At 50.9% G+C, this 10,804-nt stretch overlaps 1 long non-coding RNA gene across 1 annotated transcript; it reads left to right on the forward strand.

The window, feature by feature from the left end:
* Window positions 1–5,210: 5,210 nt before the first annotated feature.
* LOC133069689 (uncharacterized) lies at window positions 5,211–5,960 on the forward strand. The gene is made up of 2 exons (XR_009695929.1): window positions 5,211–5,306; window positions 5,796–5,960. It is a non-coding gene; the product is annotated as an uncharacterized LOC133069689 (long non-coding RNA).
* The last annotated feature ends 4,844 nt before the right edge of the window (window positions 5,961–10,804 follow it).

The following is a 10,804-nucleotide window of genomic DNA, read 5'->3' on the forward strand; positions in this document are numbered from 1 at the left end:
CTCCTGTGTCTCCAGCGTTTCATGCAGATGCAAACAAAAGAATATATATATTCCCTGCCCCCCTTTCTTATGTAAAAGGGGACATCTATTTTCATCTCCACAACCTTAATTCAGGTCCCCCTTCTCCTCTCTTGGGTCCTGTTGTAATAACCTAGATTCTAGTTGGCCCCTGGGTGAGGAAGTCCACTGGGATAGTTAAAAGAGGCTCTGGAGAAGGCTTCTGGGTTGGATGCCTGGGTTGTCTATTAACTGGGTGTGTGACCTTGGACAAGTGGCTTAACCTCTCTGTGCCTCAGTTTTCTCATCTGGTCAATGGATGATCACTGAACTTATTTCATGCACTAGTGGAGTGGAGCAAGGCAGAAGGCTTAGAACAATGCCTGGCACTTGGTAGGTTGTTGGTGAGTGTGAGCTACCATTATTCTCTCTGCAACTTTAACTTTTGGTAGAATGATCCCCTCAAAAATATCCATTCTCTACAGAAAATAATCCAAACACCTCATCCCATCATTGCAGGCGTTACAGGATCTGGCATGATAGTACCCTGCCCCCTTCCACCCCCGAGTCCCTCTGTCCACATAGCTGATGCTCCAGCCACATCATAGGAGACACTGATTTCTAACACATGGCTGATTTCCAGAGCTCCTGACCTTTGCTTCTGGAGCTCTATCAGAGTAGAATGGCCTTTCTTCATTCTCAGCCTATGGAAATGCTATAGATTTTAAAAGCTTACATCAAATGCCATCTCATCCATGAACCCTTCTATGATTTCCTCGCCTCCTTGGAAGGAATCACTCCTTTCTCTGTGGTAGTTCCCAGAACTTTTCATCTACCACTCTCTTAATCTTTGTCTGCCTTGAATTCTAGTCTGTGTTTCCACTGCTGTCTCTCTTCTGGAACAGAGAGTTCTTAGCAGAGTGATTTTGCCTCTCTTCCCGCCCTCTTGACCTCCTTTCCCTAACCCTCCTGTGTCCCTCACAGGGTAGGCACTCGGCCAATATTGAGTGATGAACCAGATAGGTCCCACTAGAAGTGGAAATGCCTTTGAGAGTCAAATAAGATAGGACTTCTCATGGTAGGTACACATGTCATACTCAATAAATGCTAACTCATCAGTATTGGTCACGAGAATAATAGCGTATTATTGCTATGGGTCGAGCTTCCGCTTAGTGCTTAGATTCTCTGGGTATAGCATCCCTGATGGGCAGCTCTCCTTTTCCTGTTTGGCCACTGGAACCAGGGAGTTTATCACTGTATGAGTTAGTCAGGTATGTTCCATGGGCACCAAAGATGTTAGCAGCTGTGTAGGGAGCTGATTCTGAAGTCTCCCCCAGCATGCACATACGTACACTCACTCCTCAACTATTTATCAAGCACTGACTCTGTACTAGGGATTGAAGATGGGAGTCAGACTCAGAATCCACCCTCACAGAGCTTCTACCGTCCACACAGGAGCCCGTCAGTTCTGACTGTGTAACTCAGAATGCATTGATCTGTGGTATAGAGTCCTTTGTATTCTGACACCACTATGAATCGGGCAAGGACCTGTCTGTGAGCATCCGCTGGCCTCCTCCTGCCGGTCCCCTCCCATCTCCCTGCACGCTGCTGGTGCTGGCTTGCCACAGCGCTGGGACTGAGTTCTCAGCTGCGCAAACACAAGTAGATTCAGCACGTGTTAGACTGCCTGGGGCACAGTGTCACCTCTTTATGCCGACTTCAGAAGGCAGGTACTGACTGGGTCACACGCCAGACATTAGAGGTCAGAGCGGGGACAGAACATCCCACTGCTCTGGTACTGACAGAGGTGACTGAAAAATGTTTCCCAAGGAGGTGGAAGACAGCTTTGGGCCTGATAACATGTGCACACATATGCACACACACACACGTGCACATACACACCCATGCTTGCAGTTTGACCCCTTTTAGATTCTTGTAATGGCCTTATCACTATGTTTCCCCCAATCAGCAATTTAACAAAATGTTTACTAAACATAAACAAACACAGAGGACTGTAGAGCCTCTTGATGAAAGTGAAAGAGGAGAGTGAAAAAGTTGGCTTACAGCTCAGCATTCAGAAAACTAAGATCATGGCATCTGGTCCCATCACTCCATGGGAAATCGATGGGGAAACAGTGGAAGCAGTGTCAGACTTTATCTTTTTGGGCTCCAAAATCACTGCAGATGGTGACTGCGGCCATGAAATTAAAAGACACTTACTCCTTGGAAGAAAAGTTATGACCAACCTAGACAGCATATTAATAAGCAGAGACATTACTTTGCCAACAAAGGCCCGTCTAGTCAAGGCTATGGTTTTTCTAGTAGTCATGTATGGATGTGAAAGTTGGACTATAAAGAAAGCTGAGAGCCAAAGAATTGATGCTTTTGAACTGTGGTGTTGGAGAAGACTCTTTAGAGTCCCTTGGACTGCAAGGAGATTCAACCAGTCCATCCTAAAGGAAATCAGTCCTGAATATTCACTGGGAGGACTGATGTTGAAGCTGAAACTTCAATACTTTGGCCACCTCATGCAAAGAATTGACTCATTTGAAAAGACCCTGATGCTGGGAAATATTGAAGGGAGGAGGAGAAGGGGATGGCAGGGGATGAGATGGTTGGATGGTATCACTGACTCGATGGACATGAGTTTGCGTAAACTCTGAGAGTTGGTGATGGACAGGGAGGCCTGGCATGCTGCAGTCCATGGGGTCGCAAAGAGTCGGACACGACTGAGCGACTGAACTGAACTGAATCACAGAGAACAGTTGGAGATGAAGCAACAGCAGCTAGGATGCTGTTAACTCCTGCTGTCACCAGAGATGCAGCCATGGGGAGCCAGCTGTGGGCTCAAGAGGTCAGGGCAGGTTTCATGGAAAAGTTTCCTGGGAGTCAGCCTGGGCCTTAAGAATGAATAGGACCAGATCTGGGGGCTGTGGTGGGTGGGATGGGATTAGGAAAACACAGAGCTTGGAATGTACAAGATGCGGGCTGGTAATGACAGCCTGCAGTGCAGCGGGAGATTAGATTGACTGGGTAGGGTGTTGAAAGAGCGGGGGCTTTGGGCTTGCCCACCAAGGCAGAAGGTTCTGAAGCCAGGGTATTGGTGGGAGCCAAGTGGTGATGTACTTGATGCTGGGAGAGATCAGAGCCTGGAAAACCAGCAGAGAAGCTATGTGGTCACAAAGACCTGTCGGAATGAGGGCCAGAAGAGGGAGGAGTGAGGATGAGGAGGAGTTGGCCTGAAGGGGGCGCCCTTGTCAGTCAGAGCGTGTCCTCTCACCCCACAATAGCTGGTGGGTCTGAGCTTCTCAAGTGGTTAAAGTTCACAGTGATGCTGGCAAAAGGAGAAGTGGCCAGGTGTATTCCCCAGGTCCTCACCTCTGCTGCTTCCACGTGGTCACACTTACCCCTGAAATGAACAAAATAAGGGGTCTTCCTGTGGTTAGAATAATGAGGAGAAAAGGGAAGTACACTCATGAGGACAGAGCAATCCTTTGCCTGTCAAAGAGCAGATTCTTGCCTGCCTCCCCTTGGTCTGTGCTGTCTTTTATATTCTTTATGCTAAAATGGTTAATTTTTATTTTTGTTTAAAGAGTTAGCACGCATTGCACCAGCTCTGTTACTAAACTGCCCCAAATCACAAAATAAATTTAGTATTGTAGGTAGAGGAATCATACAGCAAATAAAGGGAAAAGATAAATTCAAAAAGAGGAAATAACAGTAAAGGTCAAGAAATGAAGTAGTGGGGGGCGTTCGTTGCTATTTGTCTTTTACATTTAATTATATCTCAGATTGAGCTTTCTGGAAAACAAATAACAAGACATGATGAGGTGCCTGGGTGGAAAAGGGAAGGGAAAACAATCTCCATCCATTTATTCATGCAACAAATATTTGTGAGCTCCTCCTTGGTCCTGGGCGATTAAGCTAGACTCTGAGTATACATTAATAAACACAATAGGCACAGCCTCTGCCCTAATGAATTCTGTGTTCCAGCAGTAACGTCAGATCTTAAGCAAATACAGACAATTACAATTTAGGGCATTAAGAAACTGTATGTTAGGGGGATCTTACCAGCCCTGAGGAAGGAACTTTCAAACTGGAGTCAGAAGAAAGAAGAATGAGCTAAAAGAAAAGAACAGCATTTGTAAAGGCCCTGGGGTGGGAAGGAGCCATAACTATTGGAACAGAGAAGTACACTGTAGCTGGGCTGGGGGAGCAGGAGGGAGAGGAGCCCCAATTGCTGCTGGTGAAGGTGGAAAAGAGGAAATTGTGCGAGATCTTCAAAGTATGATGGGAAGGATAGTGAGTGGGGAGGGGCCTCCAAGGAGCAAATCCCACTGATGTCATGACACATTCCCACTGAAGCTGGTTAATAGAGAATAGAACGGGCTCAAGGAGTGGGAATGGGGAGGGGGAGATGGGGAGGGAATGGAAATGACAGGACAGCAGAGACAGGCTGGCACACAGGTGTGAATCAGTGTGATACCTGCTACTTTAGTATTTATTTGTTTTAAAAATAAGACACCAGATTTCTAGTTCTTCCGGGAACAGGCATGGTCTGCATTGTTCCTGCAGCCTGTGGTGTGCTCATTTTTCAATTTGAGGTGGGCTTATAAAAAGTCTCCTCCTTTCTTTGGGTCCACAGGCAAAAGGGAGCACCCTCTCTGTTCTCCCAAGGCCCCATCTCTGCAGGGGCATGCAGCTTGCTCCATCTGATACATGTCACGTTTGGCCCAGAAGTGACAAGTTCTCTCAGGGTAGGAACCATGTCTCAATGACCTCTATGACGACCCTATTGCCTGGCAGAGAGCCTGTCCCACAAAGGTCTGAAAAATCAAAGCGCCGAGTAAAACCTAAAAGGAGAGTTTTCTGGTGTGTCCTGAGTTTGACACCATTAGTGATGGATGGAGCAGGAGTTCAGTCCATTAGTAACAGGCTACCATGAGCTGCCTCGTGCACATGCAGAATACAAAAGAAGATACCAAATATTTCTTTTCTTCTGGTTTTGTTGCATCTTGCAATTTCTTTAGGGTCCTCAGAGTTGGGTGTTGGGTGGCCCATTCAGTCAGCATCTCTGGCTACTTCCCCATGCCCCACTCTACCTAGGGAGGAAGGTATTAGTCCATGACACCTGGGCTTTCTCTTTCTTCTTTCCTCTTTCCTGTGATTCCTCCATCCTATACACCCTTCCCACACATCTTTCTGTCCTTTTCAGCTTCTGTCAAGGTTCAGCAAGCCTTCAGTTATATCAGCTCCAGTCTGGGTGTGGCTGAGGTGGCTTTGGATCCTGTGAGTGGAATGCCTACAAGGTGAGTAGATTTTCACCTAATCCCCTTTTCGCATGCTAGCTGTGTATCTATGGCTGAAAGAATCTGTCAGCTTTATTGCCTGGAGTCATATTTCCAAATGAGCCCAGTCTTGGTAATGCCACGTTCCAGGAAGAAATGGGGGACAGGACAAAGCCTATTACCCCAGACTTTGGATTTTTGGCTGATGACCTTGTCAGTTTCTATGTGGGAACTTGCTTCCGGTCCTCGGCAGAGATTGCAGGACCCTCTGTCCTCCGTGTCCATCATTATCTGCAGTATTTCCGTATCCATAGCTTGTGGAATCAATCATGACTCTCCAAGGTCACCAGTGTGACCTTGAAAGACAGTAGGGGGTGGGGTTAAGGGTAGTGGGTAGGCAGTCATGCGTATCACTTGCTTGATTCAAAGTTTTGTTAAGGCTGCTTACAAAGCACCCTATTGTGCAATTTGATTTTAATCTCCTTTTTCTGTTTCTTCCTAACCCTCCAGGGGATGGACAAATAGACTGGCCTATAAAAATTATAATGGTGAAAATTTCACTGAAGAATTCAGCCCACATCACCATGTTTACAAACAGAGATGCCCTGGACTGGGGACTGGGTGACCAAACATTTGTCCCCAGAGAATTTTTTTTTTCTTTTTTTTTTTTTTTTTCTATCTAAGCAAGCTGGGATTAGTCAAAATCTCAAGGATCTTCCTGTTCTGCTCTGTGAAATTGGACTAACAGTGTCAGTCTACCCCATGAGTCTGGCAGGGTCAAATAACATGAAACGATGTGTGTGGAATATGAAAAGTAGTGCTGTGTCTATTTCCGGTTGAAATAATGTGTCGGACGCCAGGTCCCCTGCCTTGGGCAGAGTTACAATGCATCAGGGCTGTTCTTCGCGTCTCCAGAGGAAGGTGGGGTGGCCCGGCTTCCTCTGTCCCAGAGCGAGCTGCCACTGCCCTCTACTGACAGCCTTCTGCCCAGACGTGGTGTCCGCCCTCCGGCTGACGGGAGAGTAGACCTCTTTCTTGGCAGGACTGTTTCTGACCCATCCTTCATCAATAAATCCTCACCTCAAATTCTCCATATGTGTGCTCTGGGTGGGTGAGCGCTTCTCATTTCCATGCTATTCTAGGAACTGACGCGTATGTGTCAGGGGTCTGCTATGCGGGTGGGCTGTGTCAGGGGTCTCCTATGGGGGTGGGCAGTGTCAGGGGTCTCCTATGGGGGTGAGCAGTGTCAGGGGTCTCCTAGGGGGTGGGCAGTGTCAGGGGTCTCCTAGGGGGTGGGCAGTGTCAGGGGTCTCCTAAGGGGTGGGCAGTGTCAGGGGTCTCCTCTGGGGTGTGCAGTGTCAGGGGTCTCTTATGGGGTGTGCAGTGTCAGGGGTCTCCTATGGGGTGGGCAGTGTCAGGGGTCTCCTATGGGGTGGGCAGTGTCAGGGGTCTCCTCTGGGGTGGGCAGTGTCAGGGGTCTCCTATGGGGGTGGGCAGTGTCAGGGGTCTCCTATGGGGGTGGGCAGTGTCAGGGGTCTCCTCTGGGGTGGGCAGTGTCAGGGGTCTCCTATGGGGGTGAGCAGTGTCAGGGGTCTCCTATGGGGTGTGCAGTGTCAGGGGTCTCCTATGGGGTGGGCAGTGTCAGGGGTCTCCTCTGGGGTGGGCAGTGTCAGGGGTCTCCTCTGGGGTGGGCAGTGTCAGGGGTCTCCTCTGGGGTGGGCAGTGTCAGGGGTCTCCTCTGGGGTGGGCAGTGTCAGGGGTCTCCTATGGGGTGGGCAGTGTCAGGGGTCTCCTCTGGGGTGGGCAGTGTCAGGGGTCTCCTATGGGGGTGGGCAGTGTCAGGGGTCTCCTATGGGGGTGGGCAGTGTCAGGGGTCTCCTCTGGGGTGGGCAGTGTCAGGGGTCTCCTCTGGGGGTGAGCAGTGTCAGGGGTCTCCTATGGGGTGTGCAGTGTCAGGGGTCTCCTATGGGGTGGGCAGTGTCAGGGGTCTCCTCTGGGGTGGGCAGTGTCAGGGGTCTCCTCTGGGGTGGGCAGTGTCAGGGGTCTCCTATGGGGTGGGCAGTGTCAGGGGTCTCCTATGGGGTGGGCAGTGTCAGGGGTCTCCTCTGGGGTGGGCAGTGTCAGGGGTCTCCTCTGGGGTGGGCAGTGTCAGGGGTCTCCTATGGGGGTGGGCAGTGTCAGGGGTCTCCTCTGGGGTGGGCAGTGTCAGGGGTCTCCTATGAGGGTGGGCAGTGTCAGGGGTCTCCTATGGGGTGGGCAGTGTCAGGGGTCTCCTATGGGGTGGGCAGTGTCAGGGGTCTCCTAGGGGGTGAGCAGTGTCAGGGGTCTCCTATGGGGGTGAGCAGTGTCAGGGGTCTCCTAGGGGGTGGGCTGTGTCAGGGGTCTCCTAGGCGGTGGGCAGTGTCAGGGGTCTGCTATGGGGCTGGGCTGCATCAGGCATGGGGATGATCCACCCCTTCCTGCATATTCTGTGTCTCTCAGGAGTGTGTGATCTCACACCAGTCATCCACAGGACGTCAACCTGCTGGAAACTTTCCAGGGATGATAACTGAGCCTCCCGCCATGTTCCCTGCCTTGTCCCCCCAACCCCGACATGCAAAGGACCCAACAGGACCAAAGAGATGACCTGCCGATTGTCTTCATCCCCATGGTGCTCAGCACAGAGGTGTTCTGAAGGACCCACCTAATGAAGAATTTGTCTGTTGAATGAATAAGTTGACCTTCCGAAGTGCCTTCCTGGATACACCCTGAAATTCTCTAACATGTGTACATCCCCTTGAGAGTCACAGTGAGGAGGCTAGGCGTCAGACGAGGGAGCATACGGGATTGCCTTTTAACTGTCAGATCGCGAGTGGCGTGCTCCTAGGCATGTTGGTTAACCTTTCTGTTTCTCACGTGCAAAATGGGCCCAAGGGAACCACCTTCCTTGGCCAAGGGGTCCTAAGAATTAAATAAGACAATAGACGTGAACTCCCTGGGAAAGGATCTGCAATTATAAGTGGGCGCTTTGGGGGTGTGAGCGAGAGAGACAGGGCAGGGGCCGCACAGAGGGGAGAGCGGCTCAGAGGCTGGGCCGACCGGGGAAAGGGCGGTGTCCTCGGAGATGGTAGGCGTGACTGCGTGGGTGGGTGTGCACGCCTGCAAGCCGAGCTCTGGGCAGAGGATTTCCACGTCCAGGGAGGTCTCAGCTTAAGGTCCTAGGGTGTGGTGGTGACGGGTCTTCCAGCCCCTTGGGATAGCTGTCTGGTCCAGGAACAGCAGCAGTGCTGACCTCCAGAGCACTCCAGTACTCAGGCAAGCCGTGGTGTGTGCCCTGGGCGTGGACTGACTCACAAGTGGGAGAAGGCCTCTGAGACACCAGATCTTTCCTTAGTGATGCGCCAGGGACAGTGACACCAGGACTCTCATACGACTGAAATGCTAGGACCTAAGGGCTGGACAGCGTTCTGGGGACACCCCCCCGCCCCCAGTGCCCACCGGAAAAGTTGCCACAGAAAACCTCGCCTTCCAGTGGCCCTCCGTCCACCCCGGCCGAGGGTGAGTGAGCCCCTTTGCCCTCCCTGCATCCAAAGTTTCAGGAGCGGGGGTGCTCCCAAGGCTGCTGGCAGCATCACCCTCCAAATGTTCTCATCTCCCATTGTTCCTGAGATAGAACACTTAAATAATAGAGCTGATGATAAGTAGAAATCAGCAGAAATCGTTTAGTCCCGAGGAAGAAAACCATTGGTTGATTCAGACGCCAGATCTCTTGTCCAGCTGTTTGCAGTGCTGTGGTCCAAATCTGACCTTGGGAGATGCGCTGAAAGCATCTTGTGGAGGGAGAGAATGCAGGCAGGAGGCCTCCAGGGCAAGGCCTGCGGGCTGAGAACAACGGGCGGCCTCGTCTCTGTCTCTGGGCCCCACACTGGGAACAGACACAATACACTCCAGTCCAAGGCGAGTTTCTGTACCCTGGGGTGGAGGCGAGTCTGCAGCACGGGGCAGGGGGTGGGGGGGAGCAGGCTGGCACTGATGCTTCGTGTTATGCAGTGTTTTGATCTCAGCTTTCAGCACTGCTACCTCCCCTACAGGTGGGAGGAAGCAGAGAGAAGATGGTCTGCCCGGGCTTTCCAAAACCCTGGGGAAAGCAACCAAACTGGAAGCTTACTGAGGGAACAAGAGATTGCCTTCTGTGGTGGTGGCAAGGCCAGCGTACTCAGTAGCACTGGAAAATGAGTGACTGATCTTGGGCTGCAGAGGTCCTAAATGAGCCTAAAGGGTCACGCTGGGGGCCCAGGTCTGCAAGATGAGAAGGGGGGTGGGGCGGAGACATTTCTTCTGTTCCCCTCCTGGACGAGGGCACAGCAGATTCCAGGGACAGGAGGAAAGGTTAGCATCAAAGGCAGACCTTGCTCCTTTTTCAACCCTAGGAAGCTTTGGGAGGAACAACCCCAGGAAGGAAAAATCCCAGGAAGCTTTTTGAAACAAGGCAATGTCAGTCATTTTGGACATTTCTCTGTAAGGTAAGGTTGGCCTTATGGCAGCCTATGACCGGCTGAGAATGGGAGGATTAGGGACCAAGGCAGAGCTCAGTATCTAGAGGGGGTGCTGATGGGTAATAGCTGGTACATCCCACAAGAGGTCATGCGGACATCACAACGGGTGTGCAGGGAACAGCCGTGGGGGTCCAGGAGCAGGCAGTTTTCTGAGATTGTCCTGCCATATGCCTTCGTGTGGGCCGCCTCCTCTGCCCGAGTGTCCTCTCCTTTTCTGATGGGAAGATTACTAACTGTGCTTTAAAAACAGCTCACATCTTACCCCCTCTGTGAAATCCTCCGTGACAAAGTGATTCATTTTCTCCACAGCGTTTGGCAATCTCTTATTCATTTTTGCTACCATTTTCAAAATGCTAAATTATTAGATTATTATTCATGAAACGTTATTTCATGAAATATTGAGCCCTTAGAGTAGATACTTGGTCTTTAAGTGCCTCCCATATAGCAGCTAGTAATTTATTAGTTCATTCAGCAAACATAAATAGGGATTCAGGAGGTCAGCCGGCTGGTAGCATGGGGGTGAGATTTGATGGTGGGGGGCGTGATCAGGGCATAACCCGGAAACCCAAGATGAGGGTGGAAACAAAAGTAAGGAAGTATCCTTGTCCCACGGGAACCGGACACTGGGAGGCGTTCTAATGCTGGGATTCCAGCACAGGAACCCAGGTTGGAAATGAGGTCCAGGAAGGGGAATTCACTGCAGGAATGAAACAGGGCCTCTGTCCCCGAGTTGAATGTTTGCCCTGAGAAAGGCTGGATGCTGACTGAGTTTCAGGAACATTGAGCAACAGGATCTTCTCGGCTCCTTAGGAAAAGGCAGTCCTGATGTCCAAGCTGGGATGGGTCTGAGTCTGCTGCTGGGGGCTCAGGGTTGAACAGATCTCAGTTGCAGTTGGAGGACTGAGGCATCAACAAACCAGAGCCCTGGACTGTGGCTTTGTCCTCGTTTCTCCACAAAGGGAACCCAGGTATCCATATCCAGCC

The sequence above is a fragment of the Dama dama genome, chromosome 14 (genome assembly GCF_033118175.1).
Source record: "Dama dama isolate Ldn47 chromosome 14, ASM3311817v1, whole genome shotgun sequence".
Lineage (NCBI taxonomy): Eukaryota > Metazoa > Chordata > Mammalia > Artiodactyla > Cervidae > Dama > Dama dama.